Source organism: Monopterus albus, unplaced genomic scaffold, assembly GCF_001952655.1.
Source record: "Monopterus albus unplaced genomic scaffold, M_albus_1.0 scaffold172.1, whole genome shotgun sequence".
Classification (NCBI taxonomy): Eukaryota; Metazoa; Chordata; class Actinopteri; order Synbranchiformes; family Synbranchidae; genus Monopterus; species Monopterus albus.
This window is the reverse complement of record NW_018128052.1, coordinates 668,463-692,101: the sequence shown is the minus strand read 5'-3', so window position 1 is coordinate 692,101 and position 23,639 is coordinate 668,463. Positions and strand designations below refer to the sequence as shown.

Sequence of the window (23,639 nt, the reverse complement as noted above, 5' to 3'; positions counted from 1 at the left end):
GTGTGTGTGTCTGTTGATTAAGTGGTGTGTAGCTAAAAACATTCTCACACGACCTCTAGTAACATGTCGTGTCTTAAACATAAGAACATATTATGGCTAAGGCTACAGTTATACACGTCATTATAATAATATTAACACCCTGTCTGCTGACAGTCATCAACTTTTCTCTAGTTATCCTTGACCAGATGTACCCTGTAGAAACTCATAAGCATGACTAAGCATTTAACAGTCTAACTAGACATCCTATCTCCACTAAACATTTCTAATACATAAAGTATCTAACCAATATCTATCTGACTAAAAATACCTAACACAGGGATCCTTAAAACACACACACACACACACACACACACACACAGACCTAGAGCAGTATGCACTTTACTCAGTGAGCAGCTGAATAAACATATAGTTTTATTCTCATTCCCATGTTAAATTATAGTTTGTTCTACTACTGTTGCAGCTGGTGGGATTATCAGCAGTCTGTCCTTCTGTGGATCTGACTGCTCCCATATTCTGCTTCAAAATTAAAGAGCACAGGGTCAGTTTTACAGCATGTTCCTACACCTGGACAGCCAACACATCCAAAATCACTGCAGGAGTCCACAACTGTAAATTAACACCGGTCAGACGTTAAGGCCACAGCACTGGAAAGTCCCACAACTATCTAGACTGGTGATGGCAGAGTCAGCCACAGGCCAGCTGTCCAGACAGAAATGGGAGGAAGAATGGAAGGAACATCAACACCGGAACTAAAAATAACTAGCATTTATATATCTGACCTAATGGACCCAGTCACACTTGCATCATCTGTCTGCACAGGCACAACACAGATGACCACAAACAGATGTCTCAGACAGCTGTTTAACCTCTGATTTAAAACTGTGTTGCCAAGAAAAGACACTTCCCGATTAACTGGATAAAACAAGGATGTGATTGTGTCTAAAGTGTGTATGACTGTATATGGTCAACAGAGCGTGAATCTCATCGACCCTACTATCTCTCACATATAAAGCTTGCCTGGCTTTCTCTCTCTCTCTCTAATACACACACACGCGCGCGCACGCGCACACACACACCAGTGATGTAGGAGCAGTAGAGCAGTCAGCGGGTTGTTAGTTATGAAACAAAGCATTTTACTGTTGCAAACAGGCCAAGGTACCAACCTGACAGGGTTCTACTTTCAGAAGAAAGCTAACGGTTCATATATTCCATTGCTAAGTAGCTAGGAGGCCAATAGTTAGGAGGCAAACATTAAATTTGTGCTTAGTCTGGGGAAGATTTGTACAAGACAAAGACTTATGATTTCATTAAAATCTGCACATTTTCACTTTGACCATATTAATCTACAAGAAAAATCAAATAGCTCAACTCAGCATAAAAGTTTCTTGTGCAAGTCTGACAGCTTTTTGTTTTTGTGTCTCTCCTAATCAAAGTTAAAGTCTCAGCAAAGATTCACAATGCCTACATTTAATCTAGTAAATAAAAACACAAATAATTGGACTGTTGATGTCATCAGGTGGAATAAAATGGAAGAAGTTCTGGGAAGAAGATCTCCACAGTGACAAGGTGTACAACTCCTGGAGTGGGAACACAAAGATGCATAAAAAACTGGAACAGAATAAACACTGAGATTCTCAGACTTTCAGTGGCTTGACTTAATTATGACCATCATCGCAGGAACAGCTGGTGAAAGACAATAAAGATGTGACTATAAACCATAGCTCCCCTCAGTTCACTGAGCCGCAGTGTGCTGCGTGAAGGACACTGCAGTTGTTTTGAGCTGCCACAGAGACATGACATGATGCCTCTTGGTGCCATGAAATCCTACTGTAGCTGCATCCCCTTAAGACCTCTGAGTCACTGAGGTGCTGTGTGAACACTGCCTGTTTTGACCTTTAGCTATATGCAGCCAAAAGTACAAACCTTTGACTTGACTGCTGCTGTAGAGTTTCATAGGACAGCACTTTGCAATGTACACTATTTAAACAATAATTCAAAAATGTAATGTCCTGCAATTAAGAAAATTCAGCCGTCAAGACTCACATTCTGAATTTGGAGGGAAATCATTTCATCTGTTCATAATATAAAGCTTCCACTTTTTCAGAAATTTTATAAAAACTAGTGTCTGAATTGTAAGGAGAAATACTTTCGTTTCTGGTCTGTCTTGAACTGTTTATTCTTTATGCAGATTATAATTAACTGAAAATAAGTTTAGATACATGACCAAATCACTTTATATGACTGAGATTCTGAACCAAAGACTTGTATTTATCAAACTGTCAAAAGCCACATTGGAATTTTTTTTAACCTTTCCTCCTTCTTGAAAACTTAAAGCACTTATAATCGATATTTTAATATTACCAGTGTGAAATGAATGTGAAAACAATGCAACACACAGATAGACAACCAGTCATAACTCACATTCACACCCCATTCAAATCACCAATCAATCAGAGTAGCATGTCTTTGGACTGTGGGAGGAAGCCGGAGTACCTGAAGAAAACCCACGCAGGGACGGGGAGAACATGCAAACTCCACACAGAAAGACCCCGGTTGACCTGTAGGTTCAAACCCAGTGGAGCGACAGTGCTAACCACTGCACCACCATGTACATTAAGTAGACAGGTTGTTGAGCTGAGGATGCAAGGTAACACGTATCCACACTGTCACTGTCCTGACAACATGAGTCTGCAGTACAGGAAGAGCACACACACCTAACCAAATACACACAAGTATGCCTCATCATCCTTTGGGGAAGCACCTGCTGATGACTGTCCTCCTCATACAGGGGATGATGTTTCACAAACCATCTCTTTCTGACTCATGCAGAGTCCTACTGTACTGCTTCACCTCAAGCTGTCTGATCCCCAAAATACCTAAAAGATCTGTGTGATTTCTCTGATGTTTGTCTGCATCATTCCTGAAGCACAGCAAAGTGAGATGCTGCCTTAGTGAGTATTAGTTAGCTAGAAGTGGCATGAGTTGAGGAAGACAAACTCCAGCTTCAGTTCTCTAACTACTTCAAAGTCAGCAAACATCATGTTGAAACTGAACATCAGCGCAGGATGCACAGTGCATGAAGAACAGTGCCTGACAGCCACAGAGGAACACCACCAACAAAAGCTAAAACAAGCCAAGATGAAAGCCCACAAGACAAATAATATAAAACCAGAAATATACTTGCTGCTTGTAGCTACACTGCGGGGGAGAGAATCTTCCACTCTTCAAGTGACTTCTCAATAAACATCACACCCTCAAAAGCAATTCATTTTAATAGTGTTAAAAATAATTTTAATGTTAGAACTTTTTGGTGAATAACACACACACATGCGCATGCACACACACACACCCAATAAATGCTCCTGAATTCGGACAGGAGCTGTCTGGGTTGGTTGGTGTGTGGGCAAGAGGTAGACAATATTAAGTGGATTAGAAAGGAGATTAGCCCAAAAGGTCACTTCATTTGTGTGTGTGTGTGAGATGTTGTCACTTTTAACTTCACCAACACTGAGCAGGGTGCTGCACACAGCAGGAAGTCTGACTAGCAAATGCCACGACACTGAGTTTCACTCCATGCAGCAGAAGTTACTCAAAGGGTTTAGTCACAAGAAGCCAATCCATAAAACAAACTCGTAATTATGAATGAATATTCACTGAACCATACCTGTGTTGTGCTATACTTGACTAAGGAAATAGTTAAAAACACTGGCAGTTGTGACAAGGAGGTCTTGCTTGTTGGTCAGTTTGTTAATAGGATAGTCAAACTTCATACTTACATTATTAGGCCATGTGTCAAATGAGAAGTTTGTTTCTGCAGCCTTGGCTACACGTGAACATTTAGGTATCACAGTCATATTTCCATCCAAATTTTGTGCACAAATGATCCCCAGAATCTGATTGGCCACCCCTGGTACACCCCTGCCGGAGTCAAAATGTGATGCTAGTCAGTATTAATGAATGAAAAGTTAAAAACAATATCATATATCATGCAGTCTGAGGCCATGGTGCTCTGCCAGAAAACGGCGGACTGCTCCCTCTGGGTTGGAAGTGAGTTGCTGCCCCAAGTGAAGGAGTGTCTTATACAGGAGTGAGGGTAAAACTCAGGGTGTGGTTGACAGGCTGACAGGGGCAGCCTCAGCAGTAATGTGGACATTGTACCAGATAGACAGGTTGTTCAGCTGAGGATGCAAGGTAACACGTATCCACACTGTCACTGTCCTGACAACATGAGTCTGCAGTACAGGAAGAGCACACACACCTAACCAAATACACACAAGTATGCAATAAGCAGCTGAAATGGGTTTCCTTCACAGGGTGGGTGCAGAGTTCAGACATTTGGAAGGGGCTCGGAGTAGAACTGCTTCTCCTTCACATTAAAAAGCACCAGTTGAGGTGGTTTGGACATCTTATCAGGATGCCTCGAGGGAGCCTCCCTTTGGAGGTTTTCTGGGCACATCCAACTGGTAAAAGAACCCGGGGCAGACCCAGGATACGCTAGATAGTCTTTACAGCTCCTCTGACCTGGGAACACCTCAGAATCCCACCAGAGTAGCTGGATAAGGTTGCCAGGGGGGAGGGACAGCTGGACTATCTTGTTGAACCCGTTGCCGCCACAACCTGATCTTGAATAAGAGGAAGAAACTGAAATGGAATAGAAAGGCATGCAGCATCACATTTGCATTCGTTTGTCCAATTGTGTTGTTATGAAGTACTTGGTATGATTTGCCTCACTGGGGTGGGGGGATGGGATCACTGTGCAGCAGAGATATCCACAGCTGGGAGTGAATAAGGAGCGAAGCCAAAGTTAGCTAAGGAAACCACAATGTGTATGTCATGTTTTCACAAAATAAACAGTTCTTAATAATGTATAGTTTATTATTTAATACAACTAGGTGTTTATTTGACTTTTTTACATGTATTTCAAATGTGCCACCCCTTTTTGAGTTTGTGCTCCAGCCTGGCCACCCTGTCCAAAGATTTCTAGGTCTGCCCTTGGTTTTGACATGCAGGAAAGGTATCTGTCTGTCTGTCTGTCTGTCTGGCTGTCTGTCTATCTATCTATCTATCTATCTGTGGTTGTTTTTCATTGCAGTAAAGTGCTGGGAACATTCAGGTCATTCCTAAGCAAACATGATTTGAATATTAACATGAACAGTGTATAAGTAGCCTGTCCTCAGTGAGCTCACCCTGTACGTGTAAACACACTCAAAATGTTTTTAGAGGACAGAAACGGCAGCAGGGTCAAGCGGTACTGACTGTACTGGTGGGTGTTGTTAAACACTTTCAGTTTCATGGCCAGGTTAAAAGTGTGGTACACAAAGAGGGAACAGAATCACTTTGGTGGTAATAGATTTTTTTAATTTATTTTTTTTTACAGTAGGCCATTTCACTAAACTGTATATTTATTACTCTATATTTCACCTTTGCACAGCAATAACCTCAAACTTTACAAGTGGAATGACAGACCACAACCAAACCCAAGTTCACTTCAGGGGAGGACTGAAAACATCTGACTGACAAATGATCAATTTCATTCCATTTTTTCTGGGAAATTACTTTATTTCATGCACATTGCACCTTAATGTTCATATTAAGATCTGTGCACTTGGTCTAAGGTAAATGGCACGTCACACATATGCTAAGAAATATGAGATAAACAAAGAACATGAAATTCACAAATGCAAAGTTGATCCTTGTGTCTCAGAGAGAACAAACATCTAAAGGGAAGCTCAATCTGGATCAGTCAGATGTCTCTGTGCTATTGCCTTTTCCTTTCCAAGTCTGTATCTGATACACACTTTGCTAGTCTAGAGATCTAGTTGTTCTCTTTGTTGCTGTCTTGCTTTAGTTGGTGGGTTTCGCATCAGATACAATCACTGACAACATGCAAATTGAGCAAGATGCAAAGTTCCTACACGTCTTTGATGTCTCTGTGTTACTTTGTTCCTTGCCTGATTTTGCGCCCACTCAGTACTGACTTTGTTATTTTTCCTCTCTCTTATAATGAGCAACAGTGCTGTGCAGTCCAGATAATCAAATCCATGAAAAACATCAATAAAGCCCATGTGTGTATGTGGGCATGTATCGGTCCTGTGAAGTGACTGTGCCTGTGTCAGGTTTTCTTTTCTGCAGTTATTATTTTCTCCGTGGAAACAAAACCAGAATGAGAAACCATGTAAACACGTTGCTAAACCACCCACCTGTTGAAACAAAGTATCACCTTTTGTGCTGCAGATGATCCTGTCTAGTCATTCAGATTACAGCAATAAAGGCCAATTGTAAAGAAAAAAGTCCTAAAGTATTCCCAGCCACAAAACTAAGCACCAAATAGTTTTCAGTCTCAGCTTTCACAGCATTGGAATTTCAACCTTTATGTGAAATCCCCTGTGCACCTAAAATAGATGAAACTGTAATCTAACATGTAAACATAGACACGCGCACTCTCCCTCTTTCCAGCTCTCCTCCTCCCTTTGTTTTTCTTTCCTTGTGTAATCTGACAGCTGAAGAGAATCCCGTTTGACAGTCATGATGAATACACAAGAAGGGACAGCGGGATTAAAGGGGAAAACAGAACAATGCAGAACCTAATGAATGACTTCAAACAATATTTGCTCTCTACAGAAGTAGAACAAGCATCTATGAAGTCATCTGTAACTGTGCTGTGACACATCTGTTGCCTTGTCTTTCATTACTGACCCAACCACGGTGAGACTTCTAGCTGTGGCAAGATTTAAAATCCCATTTACTGATTAACAGGCAGATTTGAAAAGAAGAAGATGGGCTATATGTTCTGGGCTATAGCTTCTTCTTCTTTATTTCCATATACGCAGTCTCCTATTATGGAAGAGGATTTGGGCCACTGTAAAAAACAAAAATAATTAATTGAGTTCTGACTTTTTTCCTCAGAATTCTGACTTTAATGCTATTTTTAAGTCAAAATGCTGAGATTAAAGTCAGACTTCTCAAAAAAAAAAAGAAAATCAGAAATCAAATAATTTTTTTTACAGCATCAATCTTCTGCCATGCTCTTCTTCCATTTAGTGGTTAATCTGTCAATCTAAACTCATCCAAAATGTAGCATTTTGAAAACAAAGAGCATGTCTGTCAATCCTTGCAATTATTGAACATGAATCCTTTAGTTTACGCAAAGGCCTGGCACATTTAATTAGCCATATGAGTCTCAGTTCCTGCAGTGGTTTGACCTGCTTTTTTCTGGCTCAGACCTGAGCACCTGGCTACACAGGGCTACTAAGTGCTCAGACGCATGAAGACACACACACACACACACACACACACACACACACACACACACACAGGAAGATACATGTAGTGTAGTAAACAAACAACAGACGGCAGCCCAGGAATCTGGCTCACCTCACCTGCAACCATATGGTCTTTGCTCAGGTATTACATCTTCAGATTTATACTTGACTGTCTCAGACACAATTTCAACCATGTGACACCACCATTTCCCTTCCAGCTCTTAATGACATCGTGTAATCAGGAGGTGTTGGGGTCACAATTTTATCATAAATTTCCAGGACTGCGGTCATTTCAGCTTATTCAGCAGACATTATTGCCATGCTGGGCTAAAAGGGGAATGGATTGGTTTACATCAGGAGTCACCCATATAGTATTACTAAACTTAGGTCTGTTTAAACTCTAAACATAAATTCATTTATATCACAGGCAGCTCTGGCTCCTACTCACAGGATACTGTACGTATATATGAACACCACAGACAAGCTTTTTAATTATGCAAGTTCTCAAACAACCAGAGTTACAAACCTTCTTTCTTCACAGAATGAAAATAGCCTTTGACTACTACAGGAAGTCTCCCCAGAATGTGACATTTTCCTTACCTCCACTTTTTAACCTTACTCAGTTAAGGCAGTGTCACTACAAGTGTGGTCCTGTTATCCAGGATGGGACTTTGCCTCATTAGTGAACAGGCTGGAGCTGCACACCCAATTTCCTTATGGTGAAAGATATACAAAATTGCCTTTTTCAGCTAAGTTCAGATCCAAGCAAAGTCACTGTAATGTGCTGAGATGGCAAATGCTGGCCTGTGTGATACACCGCTTTATGTGGATCTTAATTTAATGTTTTTCAGTAACACTAGAGTGCTTGCTCAGACCAGAGGTTTGGACACAAGCCAGCTACCAGACAGATAGAAGGCTTAACAAGTCATTAAATCCGCTACATGCACTGCCAAAGCAACACAAAGCTGCATAAACTGTCTGTGCATGCACGCAAATAAGCTTGTGTTTACATGGCTTTTTATAAGTGTACTGAGGAAAAGGATTTGGTGTGGCAACTGTTTATCCCGGGGTTCAATGAACCATCAGATGCTGAGATTATTACACTGTTAGCAACAGTGCACTTTGGAGTGAAAGAGTTAAGAATAGCAGGGAGATAAAATCACTTAATCAATCTTGACCTTTCTCTGAGGAAAAAAAAAATTCACACATGCAGACACCAATCATTCTGAGTGACACACACAATGACAAGTGACTGAACAGTCTTGAATTAGTCTTGCCCTTTGGGGATCTGTGGCCTTATTGCTGGTGTGGATTGAAATGACTCATTATCTCACACGTGCTTCCAAAAAGCTTGGTCATTGCCATAAACCTCATTTGATGGTATTTCTCCATGTTTGAAAAATACACAGAGATTGTAGTCTTATTTTTACCTGTCAGTGTGGTACTGTGTGGGTCCTGCTGATAAATGAGGCTCCATATTGAGGCAAGAGAAGACAAACCCCACGTTCACGCAAACAAAAGACTCTGTTATTACAGCTATGATTACAGACTCTAAACAGGATATGAAGGGAGTTCATCTCTTGTGTCATTTCCTTTCTAAAGGCTAATGAGTTTCCAGATAACAAAGCAGTGGGGTGATCCCATGGGCTGGTCATTGGGAACTGAATACATGGCTTTCTTTCCACACCAACAGAGCAGCCACAGATTGCAATGATAGCCGGGCAATTTTTGCAAAGGAAAACATTTCCCTGGAGACAACTCACCTGAAAGAAAACGGCCCCCTTTGTCCACCCTGTACAGCTCAGTGTGTGTTTGTGAGTGCGCATGAGGTGTGTGTTTTTAAATCCCAATGGTATCATGAAGACAATAAATGAATTCAATTGTCCAGCTCATTAGATAGGTGAAAGCCAAACAGGGAATTTAAAACCAAGACAGCCAACGCCTACTTGATATGCAGTCGTGGGTGAAACTGAAGCAAGAAGAAGTATGATGAAAGAAAATTATAGGGAGAAGCTTGAAATAAATAAGCATAGAGCTGCATAATATGAACACATTGTGAGCAATGGTTTGTGTATGAGGGGATGAGATTATTGACTTGGAAGACAGGAAAGAAGTGACTGTGATGGATGAAAACGTGAGTCTGTCTCTAATGATGGAGGAAGGTCAAAGCTATTCCAAAGCTGAAAGAATCTAATGATGCAAGTTAGGCTTGATGCTCAGTCAGATGGGAGGCCTCCTGATGTTGCTCAATAACACATTGCCAGATTGTCTGAAGCTTGAAATGTTAGTATTTTAAGAATCATCAGTTTATAACACAAGGCATCAGTGGTATATTACATGTCCACAAAAGATAGAAGAAGATTTAGTGTAATTTGCACAAAAATACACAGCCTGATTGACTGACTGACTGGTACATGGTGCAAATAAATATATAACTGTTTGTTTGGCAAGTAAACAGTGAAAACAGGAACAAGTTGGAGGGAGAAGGAAGAGGGAGAGGAGGAGTGTGACAGCTTTCCTTCCCCAGTCTTTGAAGAGCAATGTGGTGCCAGATTCACATGGGAGGAATTTACATTTAATATGTACACAGCTTTGATGACTGATGATTATGCATGTATGTTAAATGGCACTCAGATTCCAGTGCAGTCTGCCATTCTGTTTTACAAATTGCATCTTTGCTAAAAATGCACAAAAAGGAATGTGAAGAAATGTAAGAACTTGACATAAAATTGGCCCGCGTCAAATAAACAAGTAAATAAATAAATAAAACACTTTTCAGTCAAGCTGTTAAATAAATCTTAAAGCCAAGCGTAAATGAATTTTGGTACCTTGGAAACGGGCTTTGTAGGTACAAGGATGAGGAAAGCATTGCATATACATACATGGCAGGGAGATGGCAGAGTAATTGCACTGCTTCATGGATAATAGTGACCCTGTTCGCCTGTAAGCTTATTGGCTGTCTGTTTCTCTGATTCTACCCCTGCAACCAATAGGAGCCGTCACAGCCGTTTCAGATGTGGGAATGGTGGGGGGATGACATCAAAATTTGAGGTGAAGGCGGACAAAAAGGGAAATGGATGACGTAGGGCAGGGAGAGTGACAAAGATGGAGACGTGGAGAAGGGGACATGGAAGAGAGAGCTGAGTCCTTTGTACTGAGAAAACAAAGGCGGCAATCCCTGAACACTGATAAAATTGTGCATCTTGTGGTTGTGCGACACCAACATAGCATATGTGTGTGGGTTTGTGTGTGTGTGTGTGTGCTGTGCAGCTTTGTGTGTGAAAAGATGGTGCTTCACAGGACATTAGGTGATCATGGTGATCGTCATACTTCCTGGATCCTCTTCTCACCAGAGATCCCAGGGGAGGACGTACAAACCTCCCTAACACACACATACACACATATGGTTGTGAAGGCTTTGTAAACACTGCAGAGCAAGGCAGTGAAAAGAAACAGATCATTGTGAAGAGGAGGATGAGGAGGAGGAGGAGGAGGAGAGGGATCACAGGGGAGGAAGTTTCTGGAAAGGTCATGAAAGCAGTTGAACAAAGAAGGGCTGCCGCAGGAGCGAGTAGAAGGTAAAATAGTGAAAAAAGCACACATGAAGGGGAAACTAGATAACAGGAGGAGATTAAAGGGAAGATGAGCCAGAGGAAGAGACAGGTAGAAAGAGCTCTGAGAGCAGGTTGCCAGGTTTGCAGAGAGTTCAGGATTGGTTTGTTGACTGACAGTAGTGTTGCAACATAGTGACAGCCTCTACCAGCCTGTCCATGTCAGCACCTACATTCATATACTGTATGCACACATCGTTGTGACTGACACCAATAATGACATGATACCAAATGAGTGGATTAGATTTGGGAACATGGTTACTAAAGACATCTAGCCTAACAAGGAACACATGATAACAAACAGTTTTTTCATGTTACATTTTACATAAATTGCTTACTGTGATAAACATCTTCATCATATTGTGCAGCTCTATTCCAAAACTAGCCAAACGTAATTAAAAGAGGAAACAAAGCTGAATGGCAAAATCATTACCCAAAGAGTCAGGGTCACATTGTCATTTGTCATGTTGATTGGATCCTAAACGTCAGCAGTGCGGGTGTTATCTAATATGAGTGTGTCAGAGGCAGACACTCAAGGAAAATATTGACAAATAAATAAATAAATAAACATCATAAGGTCCATCAGCAGCTGCTCTGGGGCTTTAAACCATATCACACAATCTTCCACAGCAGATGATTTCATCTAGTTATTTGGTTTAATTTTCACTCTTGACCTTGGAACCCAAATACTAAAAATAAAAAATAAAAAAAAACAACAAAAACCTATTCAAAGGTCAAGAATGATTTGGAACATCATGTTCCAGCAGCTACTAATGAGACTGCTTTGTCAGCGACTGTTTCCACAGTCAAGGATGAACTTTCCATTTTAAACACAAGTACAGTGAAGTAGCTTTATGTGTAGTTTTGTCAGTCTGGTTAAGTCGAATGAAATAAAACAGATGGCACGCGCAGTGCATGGTTGCTGGAACAAGCTACACTGACAGAAAAGGTGGCCACCGCTCTAAAAATAAGACCTGCATTGTAGGGATTTTGTTTTAAAACACATAATACCTTAGGGATGATGCAGTTTCAACCCTGATCACACCACTGATTACGGAAAGTGACATTTATCCTGGGGTACATCCTCTACTCCAGAAGAATTGGCCACCACTGGTGGAATGTCATTATATGGCGCTAAAACTGGATAAGAGAAGCCCTTTGCTACTGATTCATCAAATTATTTTTCTCCCAAAAAGCAGCTATATAGTGAATTATGACAGACAAGCTTCCTTGAGAGAATATTAGAGCAGTCAGGGTCCTTGAGGGACTCTGGCATTGAAGACACACAGAGATGATGGGAGTTCTCCCCAGGGAGCAACCAGTTAAAATTCAAGGACTTTCTTCAGCGCTTATTTTTGCTCCCTTTAACGCTCATCTCGCTGCCTCACAGCATTTTAGCAAGGTTATGGCTGATAAGTTTCAGTGAAGCCCCAGCAGGCCAAAAATAATCATCCAAGTGTGCATCTGCATCCGTGCATGCGGATTCGAGTACATGATTGAGCTTATGTGTGCACAGAGCTTGTGAGTTCATGCTATCCTGCGTGAACATGTAAAAGGTTGACCTCTCGGTGGCCTCTGGTGCCCATCTCAAGGTTATCAAATCACCTACCGCTCAGCTGCTGCACCAGTTTGCATCGAAAACAGGCTGTCTGATGTGAAGTGATAAGCACTTTAGCCTCTCCCCTGTGATTTCATTTGCATTATGTATCATAAAATTCAAACTGAGAGCTGGTGCGGCTCGTTTCAGGGCATTCAGTAACTGTCATAATCACATCTTTATTGCCAAACTGAATGTCAGTCATACTCTTTGTAAGAGATCAATGTCTGTCTTTGAGAGGAAAGCGGGTGAAATAAACTGTCTGGTGCATGTTATGCCATCAGAGCTGTTCAGTAGAAATGTGAAAAACAGCATTCATAATCACCACTTACTGTGTGTACTGACAAACAAGCTTCAGGCTTGCTACTTAAAGATGCACAACCCTATCAACAAACATACTGTAAATACAGCCTGGAAAAGAACTAATCTGCACACCTGGATAAATGCATATACACCACAAACGCATATATGCAAAGGAGCAAACACACAAAAAACAAGACTGACTTCTTCCAACACCAATACCATTTTATCTGCTTAGTATGCAGTCTTTCCCAAGGACAGTGAAAAACGAGAAAAATCTGTTCTATCTTTGTGTGATAGCGAGTGAACAGGTGGGAGGAACGAGAGAGCGCAACAAGAGAGGGAGAAGAAAGAGTGAGCGCTGCAGGAAAGGCGCTGACAGCTCACCATTCGAAAATAGCCCGGATAGTGCGGCTCCAGAATAATTCCCTTTTTCACCCTGATCCTAATTTCAACCACAGTAAATGAATTATTCATTCTAGACCAGTGACATGCAGGGAACAGGACAAAGAGTCATTGCTCTATTTTGATTCGCATAATAAATTCATGACTCAATGTTTTAAAGGACGGAGAGATAGAGGAGAGGGAGGCGTGGGGAAGACAGTTGAGGGCCCAGGTCAGATTGTGAGTGCCAGAAAGTATGAAAAAAGGATGAAACAGGATGGAGCAGAGTGAGGGAAACAGGAGGATGAGGAATAAATGCTCTCAAACAGAGGAGAATAGACTTTTGGGGTAGATATACTAAAGATTCTTTGTATAAATAAACAAATAAATAAAGTCCACACAGCTGATACAGCATATTAACCCAGGAGCAGATGAAATTGCATGAGAGTGGCAGTGAAGGAAACCAAACAGGAGGAAAGTAAAGCAGATGCTAAGGGTTTTTACCCAAATGCATCACTATGTATTCTGGCCAGAAATCACATTTTAAAAAAGCGGCGATCATATTAATATTGAGAACAACACATTTACTTTACTATACATATTCACAGTAGCAGATGTTCGTTTGAATATCAGAGTGTGATATTGTAGTAGCTTGTAGCCCTAATGTTGCTAGGCTAACATGGTTGCTGAAGTCTATTTATAGACTTACAGTTAGTCTGCCCTAAAAACGTCTTGTTAGTCCGCCTTAACCTTCAGGAGTTTCTTGCAATTTGTGTTACATATTTTAGCAGAAAGGAAATAAACTGCAGATTAGTGAAAACAACTCAAGTGTCTCCCAATGTCTTTAGTGTAGAAGTGGCCTGTGACTGAATCAACTGTGAAACAGATAAGAATTAGGCTTCCCAATGTCACAAATGTCATGGTGAGGAACATACAGACACACACACACACATGCACACACAAAAAAACAAGTCTGCAAAATGCTAACAGCTTGAGAAAATTAATTCAATTAGCCTACTTCAAAAGCCAGACAGGGGAGTGTGTGGGTATACATGATATTTCATTGGAAGTACTGCATTTTATGAGAGAAAAGGCTTTAGGAATGAGGGCTCTCTTCTCCCTGGAGTAAAAGAAAACTTTCCAAATAGGACTTGTGGAATAAAACGTTATCTTCAAAAGTATATTTCTAAAAACAGCTTTAGGAAAAAGCTGGGTCACTTTATAATTGGGCCAATACAGTAGTTCACAGGAAGTAAAGTACCAGAAAATCTACAGAGGGAGAAACACAATGACAAAGAAGACGAGAAGCATCTTGCCACAGGCTTTTCTTCTCTTTAGACAAACAACAGTCATTTTAAAATGAAACAGAGTCAGGGGAAGTACAACACCAATCAGTCAGATATACAAGCTCATGTGCTACTCAGTGAATGAATTTCTATCTTTTCATCATTCTTGAAGTCTGTGAATGTAAAGACGAGTGACAAATTAAAGGAAAAACTGGTTTGATGAGTATGAAAATGAAATGAATCATATGCTGTGGCCTTCACAGTCACCAGTTCTCAACCCACTTGAACAGCTATCATCAAAACACCAAAGGAGGGAATATCTTTAGGAAGAATGGCGTTCATCAGTAAAGTCCAGAGACTCGGAGAATGAATGCCAAGGTGCGCTGAAGCTGTTCTGGTGGCATGTGGTGGTCCAACACCTTACTGAGACACGTTATGTTGACGTTTGCTTTAATCTGTTTCCTGTCTGTAGATGTGCAATTCACAGACACACCCACTGCCCTCCTTTTACGTGTCTTTGACTTTAGAGCAAAATAGGAAGTTCTTTGTGAATTCACTCTCTCTTCTCTGGAATTTATTTTGAAAAGCTAAAACATACCCCGACTGCCTTGCTAAAGGGGGACAAGTCTCTGAACAATTTAAAACTGGTGAAAAATACGGAGGTCAACATGATTCGAAATAGGTTTGTTGCATAAACAGGAAGAGAAGCCAAACAAAGAGTGATTTCATTTTAAAGAGGTGGCTGACCTTTAGTGCTACAAGAGCCTTAACAGACACTGCATACATTTACACAGTGACTCAATTAAAAGTGACAAAGTGACACATATGTGCTGGCATCCTCAAATAACTTCCACAGGCCTCCAGTCCTGCAGGCAGGGTGACACATATGTGTGCCTGCATGAACATGTATGTGTGTTTATATGCACACCAATGGTGAACAGTCCCCAGGCTCCTGCGAGCCTGTTTGTGTACCAGCGAGGCAGAAGTAATGCCTGAATCTGTGCTTCCTCAGAGTGAAATGTATGCGTGTGTTTGTGTGTGTGTGTGAGAGAGAAAGAGTAAGAGTGAGTGTGTGTGCAGAATAGGGGGTCAGTATTGGCCATTACAGAGGACATTAGAGAAAATATGTCTATCTACATTCACTCAACCAGATAACTCCCACAGCAATGCGGGGGATGTTTAACATGAAACAAATGGCACAACAAGAAAAAAATGGCAAATGTCTCATACAGATGTTACATTTGAGCATCTTTTAATGTCAAACCAAAGTCTGATTTCTCCTCATCTTTGTGTAAGGAAGAATAAGCTATACTGCTACTGCAGCTCTTTGGCATATGTTTCCATTATCTTTGTAGAAGACCCGTTTTAAACCATGGTGTTTATCTACAAACCCGCATCCTATGACTGATGATACAAAACCAGCAGATCCCACAGAAAGCCAGATTATAAATGTTAGCACTGATTCCCATTGGATGTTCATTTTCAGAAGCTGCTGAGTAATTATATTCCACACACTTAATGTTTGTTATACTGTATACTCTATAAAGGGCCGCAGTCTAAGCTCTCTCTCTCTCATAGGTCCAGATGTGGTGACAGCAAATGACCAGAATATTAAAACTCATACAGTAGCAGTGGGCAGTAACATAACTTACCCCATATTAGAAATTACAACACAGCGTAACCAACTGAGTCCCAGAGTAAGGCACAGAGTGTCATATCCAATGAATGCAGGGGTGGTAGCAAATTAAATTTAGATTAAAACTAACATTTCTTGTGTTCTTAATATAAAAAAAAATTGAATTTAAGTTCAATTTCAATGCAAAATAAGCACAGTGATGTAAAATTGCCTTTAAGGCATTTTCTTTTTACATCATTTCAGCTCAAACACAAGAACATTTCTTTTCTGACCATCAGATTTTAATTTCCATGGGGAGCAGTGAGCAGTGTTCAAGAAATGATACTTGAATTATTAAAGTCCCATTTGCAGGAGCAGAGCACAATACTCCATCACAGCTATCAGCTGAGCCCTCCTCTCGACACCGAAGGAGCACGTGGTTTATATTGTGCCTTAACAAACCAGGGGCTCAGAGGAGGAATCAATAGCAATACAGCATTCATTAATAGAGTCCTTACAAATCACAAAGTCGTTCATCACAGATGAAAGCGTGAAAGAAAGCGATGAGAAAAAGAGGAAAGAGAGGAGAAAAGTGAAGCGTATAGGTGAGACTGATTGACCTTGTGTGTTTAAAGAGTGTGCTCGACACACGTTCACACTTTGGTAGTGCTCTTGCCTAGAAGTCATGCAGTTAGAGTTAATGAATACGTCCCCCCTGCCCCAAAGGTCTGCTCTACAGATGGCATCACACACATTTATATGAACACCACAGGGTATCAGGACAGTCACTAATATAGCTAACACCAGTTTTGAGAGTACTGTACATCCAACTGCAATATTTCATCACATTAATTCAACCATAGCAACATTTAAAAAACACACACATACACACACTTCATCACACACACAAGATAAAGCAAGAAAAGGAAAAGTAAAATGAATGAAGTGGAGCTCCAGCACCCTGCATGAGGTCAGTAACTGAGCTGCATTATTAAACCATGGTGATACTATTTAACCTGCATTAACATTCAGTTTATAAGAGCAGAAGTGGTGCACTTTCACACACCCACACCCATTTACACACAAACACACACATATAAATGGTAACCTCACTGACCTGCATTAACATCTGTGGAAAGAAGGGGAGCACAGGTGAGCTGAGCCACAAACTTCATGACCCACATAAACATTTAATGAAGTCTGAGAAACACGAATCTTTAATTCAAGCAGAGCAGGTAATGAGAGGTCCTCCACACACACACACACACACACATACATGCAGCTGGTTCTTCTTACTGCAACAGGTGATGAAAGGAAGAGATTGTTAACACACTCTCACCTGTTTTATTGACATTCATCCAGTCTACTCTGCTAACCACCATAATTATAGATAATAATAATTACAGGTAATATTCTTTGTCAAACTCTAATAAGTTCTAATTTAGGTCATATTATCAAAAGAGGAAGGGGAATTTTTCAAGTCAACTCAACAGCTGACTTACTAGCTTCTATTCTTTTTCACTAGTTACATCGTTGACTGCTGAGGAGTCAAAGGCGATGACCAAGAATCAGACATGGTTCAAGCAGGCCATCCACATTTGAAGTCAAAGATCTGTACCTGAGTGTACAACAGCAAGAGTCATGAGCTTCCAACTGAAAGCTAAAAACACAACAAAGGTTGGAGGTCAGAGTTGAGATTATTTGCCACACACACAGTTCCCAAGGACAGCAACGGACTTTCACACTCACTGCAATGTGAAGTTGAGATTATTTGCCACACACAGTTCCCAAGGACAGGAACGGACTTTCACACTCACTGCAATGTGTCTTTTATGGTTCGTCAAACAAATATAAGCTGTGGGCAACCACTTAAAGCAAAACAATTTAATGTTAACTTGAGTTCTGACTCATAAAACCCAAGGACATTTGAGGATATTCCGACTCAAAGTTGATTAAAAAGTAAGAGGATACACTGAAAAGTTGAAAAACCAGTAAAGTACTAGTTTGATAAGAGAAAAGACAAAAGTCTGGTTGTGTGATTCGTCCTCCTTGATTCAGAACAGCATCTCTTCATATTTTTGTGCCAACATTGTAACTAGTGATAAGTTTAATATTTCAACATTAACTGCTGCCTGAATACTAGTGAAATTACATTTATTGAAAACACAGGATCCTGGCTAACAATAGCTTGACTTAGCTTGAAAGTCAATAAGCCTATGTTCACGTTACAGGCCTTAAGGCTCACTTCTGATCTGTTTGTCAGATCCGATTTGTTTGTGTTGATGGCTCACATTCATGTTTGTAAGTGACACGTATCCAGTTCCAACCTGAATATCTCTAGCATTCTAAACTGTCATGCATGTATAGATTTAACTAAATGTGAGTTGCATGCATGCAAGAATAACAGTAACATCATTTGTGTGACAGTCAAACCACACAGTTTCTTCAAAAGCTGCTGCTTCTCTATAAAATGTTCAACAAATGTGAAACATCCTCATTTCTCCACTGACCCCGGTTTCTGTTGTTGCTCTCCTCTATGTTTATGTTTACCAGTTTGTGAGGTGCTGACGCTGAATGATGATGACAGGTAGGGTCAGCAAGGGAATGAGACGCTGAAAAAAACTGTTCTGACAGCAGTCACATGGTCAGAGGTCGAATCTTAGGATCACATATGGAAATGTCCCCGATTCAGTTCAGAAAAATCTGGTTTGTTCACACATCTGTCAAAAGATAAAATCTGAGTAGTAAAAGACTATTTGCCTCCAAATCCAATGAGGAAAAACCACAGTGCAGCTGTAAACAATCAGATAGCTCTTTACATCTATGTGCTTTTCACAGAAAGTTAGTACTGTACGACAAGATACCGGGTTGAGTGATCTCTAACCACAGTGGTGCTGAAATCTGAAAAGGAAAATGGAATAGAAAAATCTCTGAGGACTTTGTATAGGAACAAATCAATCATAACTAAATTCAATTTCAGAGTATATTTTACAGAGATGGGGAATGACTTGAGGGATGACTGTGTCAGACTGACTAATGAAGCAAAGCTAACTAGTAATTCATTATAAGCATTAGGCAAGAGATACCAAGTGACCTTTAAACTCCCCTATCAGACCCTCACAGCTGAGAGAGGAAAATGAAGGAGAGAGGCAGACAGATGGATAGAAACCAGGTCTGTGAACCAAAGAATAAACAAAAGAATCTGAAGACCCAGGGTCAGGAGGGAGAAAATGCAGCCAGGAAGGCAAATTAAAGTAAAGGAAATGGAAAGTGAAAGGGCAGAATGAGGAAAACAGGGTAAGTGTGAGAGAGAATAATTTATCGTGAGGGAGCAAAAGAAAGAGGCACCACAGCAGGAAGAGGAAGAGATGGAAGAAGGCCAGGAGGTTGTAATGCAGCAAAGAAGAATTCTGAGACTTCAGGGGAGTTATAGTTCCAACCTGCTGGTTATTTGCCCTAAGATCCACTTATTCATAAGTGACTGGGATTATGCCCTTTATTTAACACATACCGGCCAGCACCTTAAAAGCCTAAAAACCTCTCTGGACACACCCTTGGTGGTAGTATTACACACTCACTCATGCTGTTATATCAAATGATACTGCAAGACAAGGCCATTAAATTAAGCTTGTGTGCAACCTCTGATCCAAACACAAGGCTCTGTACTGTAATGTCACACTTTAATAAAGACTGGTGTTTTATTGTGTGTGTGAGTGTGGGTAGCTGTGGGCTTTGTGGATGTATAACTTTGTCCTTGTCCATGCAGCTCCATCCTCCACACACAGGACGTCCTTAAGCCCCTTGGTGCCTTTCTCAAGGTCATCCATCATTTTCAAGCACACACGTACACACTTGGGCACACACTAAGATCAAAAAACGCCTTCACCTTCCCAATCAAGCCCTCTCACTACACACTCCATAAAAAGTCATTTTCTCCTTTCACAGGTCTCTTCCAGCAGAAACACCACCCTCACATTCCTTCTGCTTTCGTTCTGCCATGTTTCTTCACTCCACTGAGGGCTTTAAAGGAAATTTCAGTTTCAGACAACCTGTCTTATTGGGCTGCTGACTTCCAAGTTCACCAAGAAGGAGGTCTCATCCAGTAATTGGGGCAGTTACTCCATCGCTAGCACTGCATCTGGCAGCATGAGTTGAGGAGCTGGGTATTGGTGAGGTGGTTTCTACGTCATGCTGTTTTCATAGGAATCATTCTTCAGCAGAAAGTAGGTCTAATGCAAGTGTAGACATTGTAATCTGTGGCACTGTTGATCACACAGAACCAAAACAGTCTGTTGTGGGTTCATAAAATAGCATCAATTAATTGAAACTAACAAGCTCTGTACAACTAAGTGAAACTTCAGAGTCGGACGACAAGCGACAGCAATTATTTGATCCATTGTTAATATGGAAACTTTGATTAGAGGAGCTTTAAATATGTGTTCAATTCAAAAACTGTTGTGTATCTGAGGCCAAAACCAGGCTTACTCTAATTTGTTGCAGAGCGTCATGTGACGCCGCACCACTCTGGTGCAAGTAAGAAGTAGAACATTAATGTGAGCTCATATCTATAAACTTGTGACTGTTTGACTGCTTGTGTCTCTGGCCCAGGTGAGTACAATGTTATTACAACTGACAGGAATAAAAGACAGATCCAACTTGTAATAAAACAGAACTTTTCTTTTTAAGAAGACAAAGCAGAGCTTTTTTATTAATAAATCAAGCACCCTCTGCTTCCATCTCTGTCTCTGCTGCGCTCTGTCTTTGTCTTCTTCACCCTCTTTCCCCCAGAAAAATGAAAAAAGACATCAGCAATCAGCACCTGTCCACACTGAGGCCAAACATTGTATCCATAGTCACCTATTTTTCTGTCACCCCCTAAACTCTTTCTCTCCTGTGTCTCCTTTGACTTCACACCTTCTTCCATTATCAATTCAATCTTCGTTTATTTATCTCACTGGTCCCATCTTCCCCCTTGTGTTCATTACGTCTTCTCTAATCTTATCTTTATCCTCAGCGATCCTACAGTGTCTTATTTCCAAAATCAGGCTTCATTTGTCTTTTCACGCTATTGTACAGGCTTGGCAGCACCAAGGTCGGTGATGCTTCAGGTGGCTGTCACACTGCTGTGCTAAAAGGGTTATACTGGTGATGAGGGTCTCTGCCAGTTTTTATGTAAATTTGTGTGTTTCTGTAGGAGTTTCACTGTTGAAGAAAAGAGGCAGTGGTAGCCAGTGTAAAAGGAAGGGTTCAGCTTTCTGGCAAAGGCTCAGACACTAACAGCAGGTTGGCCTATATGCGGGGAGTGATCTGCCCTACAGCTCTCCCTGGGTAGTTTTTTTTTTTTTTTAGGAAGATGAGACTGCAAACTGCGATAAAGTTAGAAACCCAAACAAGTTAATGAGACGCAGAAAATAATGAGCTGATTGCACGATTAGAGGCATAATTTTTTTTATACACTAAAATCCCCACACAGCTCTTTCACAGTTAAATATCTTTTCTGCATCTTTGCAAGCAGCAATAACATGAAGTGGCTGCTGCTGTCAGGTTTCACTGAGCTAACTCTTTGCTCATGTTCAGGCAACCATAAGAAAATAAAATCGCCTCTCATCCTTCACTTTGATTGTTGAAAAAAAGCAGACAGGAAAGTAGGCAGGCTTGCTGTCCAGAGGGGCAGAGTCAGGTAAAGGTAATTGCTTAGTGAGAGAATGAAACAGGAGATAGGATCAGGAGGAAACTGAGAGAGATGACAGCTTATAATTGGAAACGAAGAAAGGATGAAGATGGGAGAAAAAGAGCGGTGGTAGATAGAGAGAACGAGGGAGCACCTCATGCAAACCTGCTGTCATAAGACACATGCACCTTGCCACAATGGGACATAACACTTGGCCACACATGTCAAAGCCTCCTGCAGTGTAGCATGAGTAACCAGAGCTATACATGTCTCAGACCAGAGTGCAACACGTCCTGACATCAGCTGCTCCTCTGCAGCCACTCCAGTTATTCCTTCAGATTTTTTTATGTTGCACAATTTATGACTGGATGCTGTGTGTAGAACAAATAACTCATGTACAAAGTGACTGTACCGTAATGAGCAGTGTTACAGCCACAAAAACAAGTGCTGAGATGAATGCGATGTGATTGTTTAATTTGCCTGACGATGTGAAACATGACAAGGCTCCACCAGTGGAGGTTTATTTACATGCATCACTCTGACAGCTTATGAAAGCCATTATGAAATGCCTCCAGTGGTGTATAATAATGTAATGACAAGATGTAGGTGGTAAGAAAGCAGGACCAGGCACACACACATTATCTCTCCTCCTCATCCTCCCTCCTTTGCTGCAAGTATCTGAGGGCAAGTAGGAAGACAAGTCCGGCGGGTAGTCATCAAAGCTGAATATCTGCAAACACGCGCATGCAAAACACTGCCTGTGCTCTATTAGTAAAAACAAAGCAGCCACTGAGGACAAAATAGACATACCCAGGACTGAAGTGTGGCCCTTGATGCCTCCTCATCTGTCCAGCTGTGTGTGTATGCGATTCTGTTTTCCTCTCCTCTTGGCCCACAAGTTGCCGACAGCGTTCCACACGTGCCGGCCCTCCACTACTTAGGTCCCCCTCAGTCTGTCTCGCTCTCAGACTCTGGCATCAGCAGCTGTAACAAACCTGCCTCATCCCCCTTTCCTCTCTCCTTCTCCCTCCCTCCCTCCAGCAGGCTCGAGTGTACACACCTCCCTTGCTTCCTCGTTGATTATTGTCCCCCCCCAAAAAAGAAGAAGAAGAAAAGGAAAAGATCCAGTCATTCATAGGAGGTGAGGTCATGAGATGTTCCTGTCCTTTAGATAGTGCTCCTCAATGGGTCAGCATGCCCTCCATCTCCCCCCGGCACGGATCATGAGCGAGGAGAGGGAGGACGGGGAAGGAGTGTGCTGTTGCTGTAGCTGTTGCCTCTGCCTCCTTCAGTGTGAGCACCGCTCTCTCGTTTAGCATGCTTTTCATCTCTCCCTCCCTCTCTCTCCACTCTCTCACTCTTTATCTCTCACTGCCTCCCCCTCCCATCCCTGTCCTCAGTCACTGTCTATCTGCTGCTGCTCTGGCTGTTTGAATTCACAATTCAGTGTGCTGCTGGGTGCACGGCTTAGGGAGTCTATCTAAACAAACAGGCACGGAGAAAAATGAAGAGACTGAAGGCAGAGATTAGAAGACAGAAAAAGAGAAGAGAGGGAGGTAAATGCATTTGGAGACTGGAATCAAAGACTAATAATAATAACAGGTACTGTAGAGTTTGCCTCCATCACAGTGAAATAAAATATAAACAAATATGATTAAATCAAATACCATGTAATGTTAAATGAAAAAAATAAATAAATAAATAACAAATGCATTAACAGGCCAGAGCTTGGCATATGGTACTGTGAAAAATAAAATCCCTGTCATTCTTCCCACAAATACTGACAAGATCAGTATTTCCTCAGTTTTGAAAGAGGCTCCTACTCATCTGGATAAAAATGTGCTGTCCACTGCACAACAGATTTCATCCAAATTCTCAGAAGAACCTTCAGAGCGGTTGTTACTGTTGTTAAA

At 41.2% G+C, this 23,639-nt stretch overlaps 1 protein-coding gene across 1 annotated transcript in view; it reads right to left on the bottom strand.

The window, feature by feature from the left end:
* Nucleotides 1-23,043, bottom strand: part of lingo3b (leucine rich repeat and Ig domain containing 3b) — a 31,073-nt gene extending 8,030 nt beyond the window's left edge. Inside the window, exon 1 of the mRNA XM_020616241.1 lies at nucleotides 22,537-23,043. The gene's annotated coding sequence lies outside the window, so the exon portion shown is untranslated. The remainder of the gene's footprint in view (nucleotides 1-22,536) is intronic.
* Between the last annotated feature and the right edge of the window lie 596 nt (nucleotides 23,044-23,639).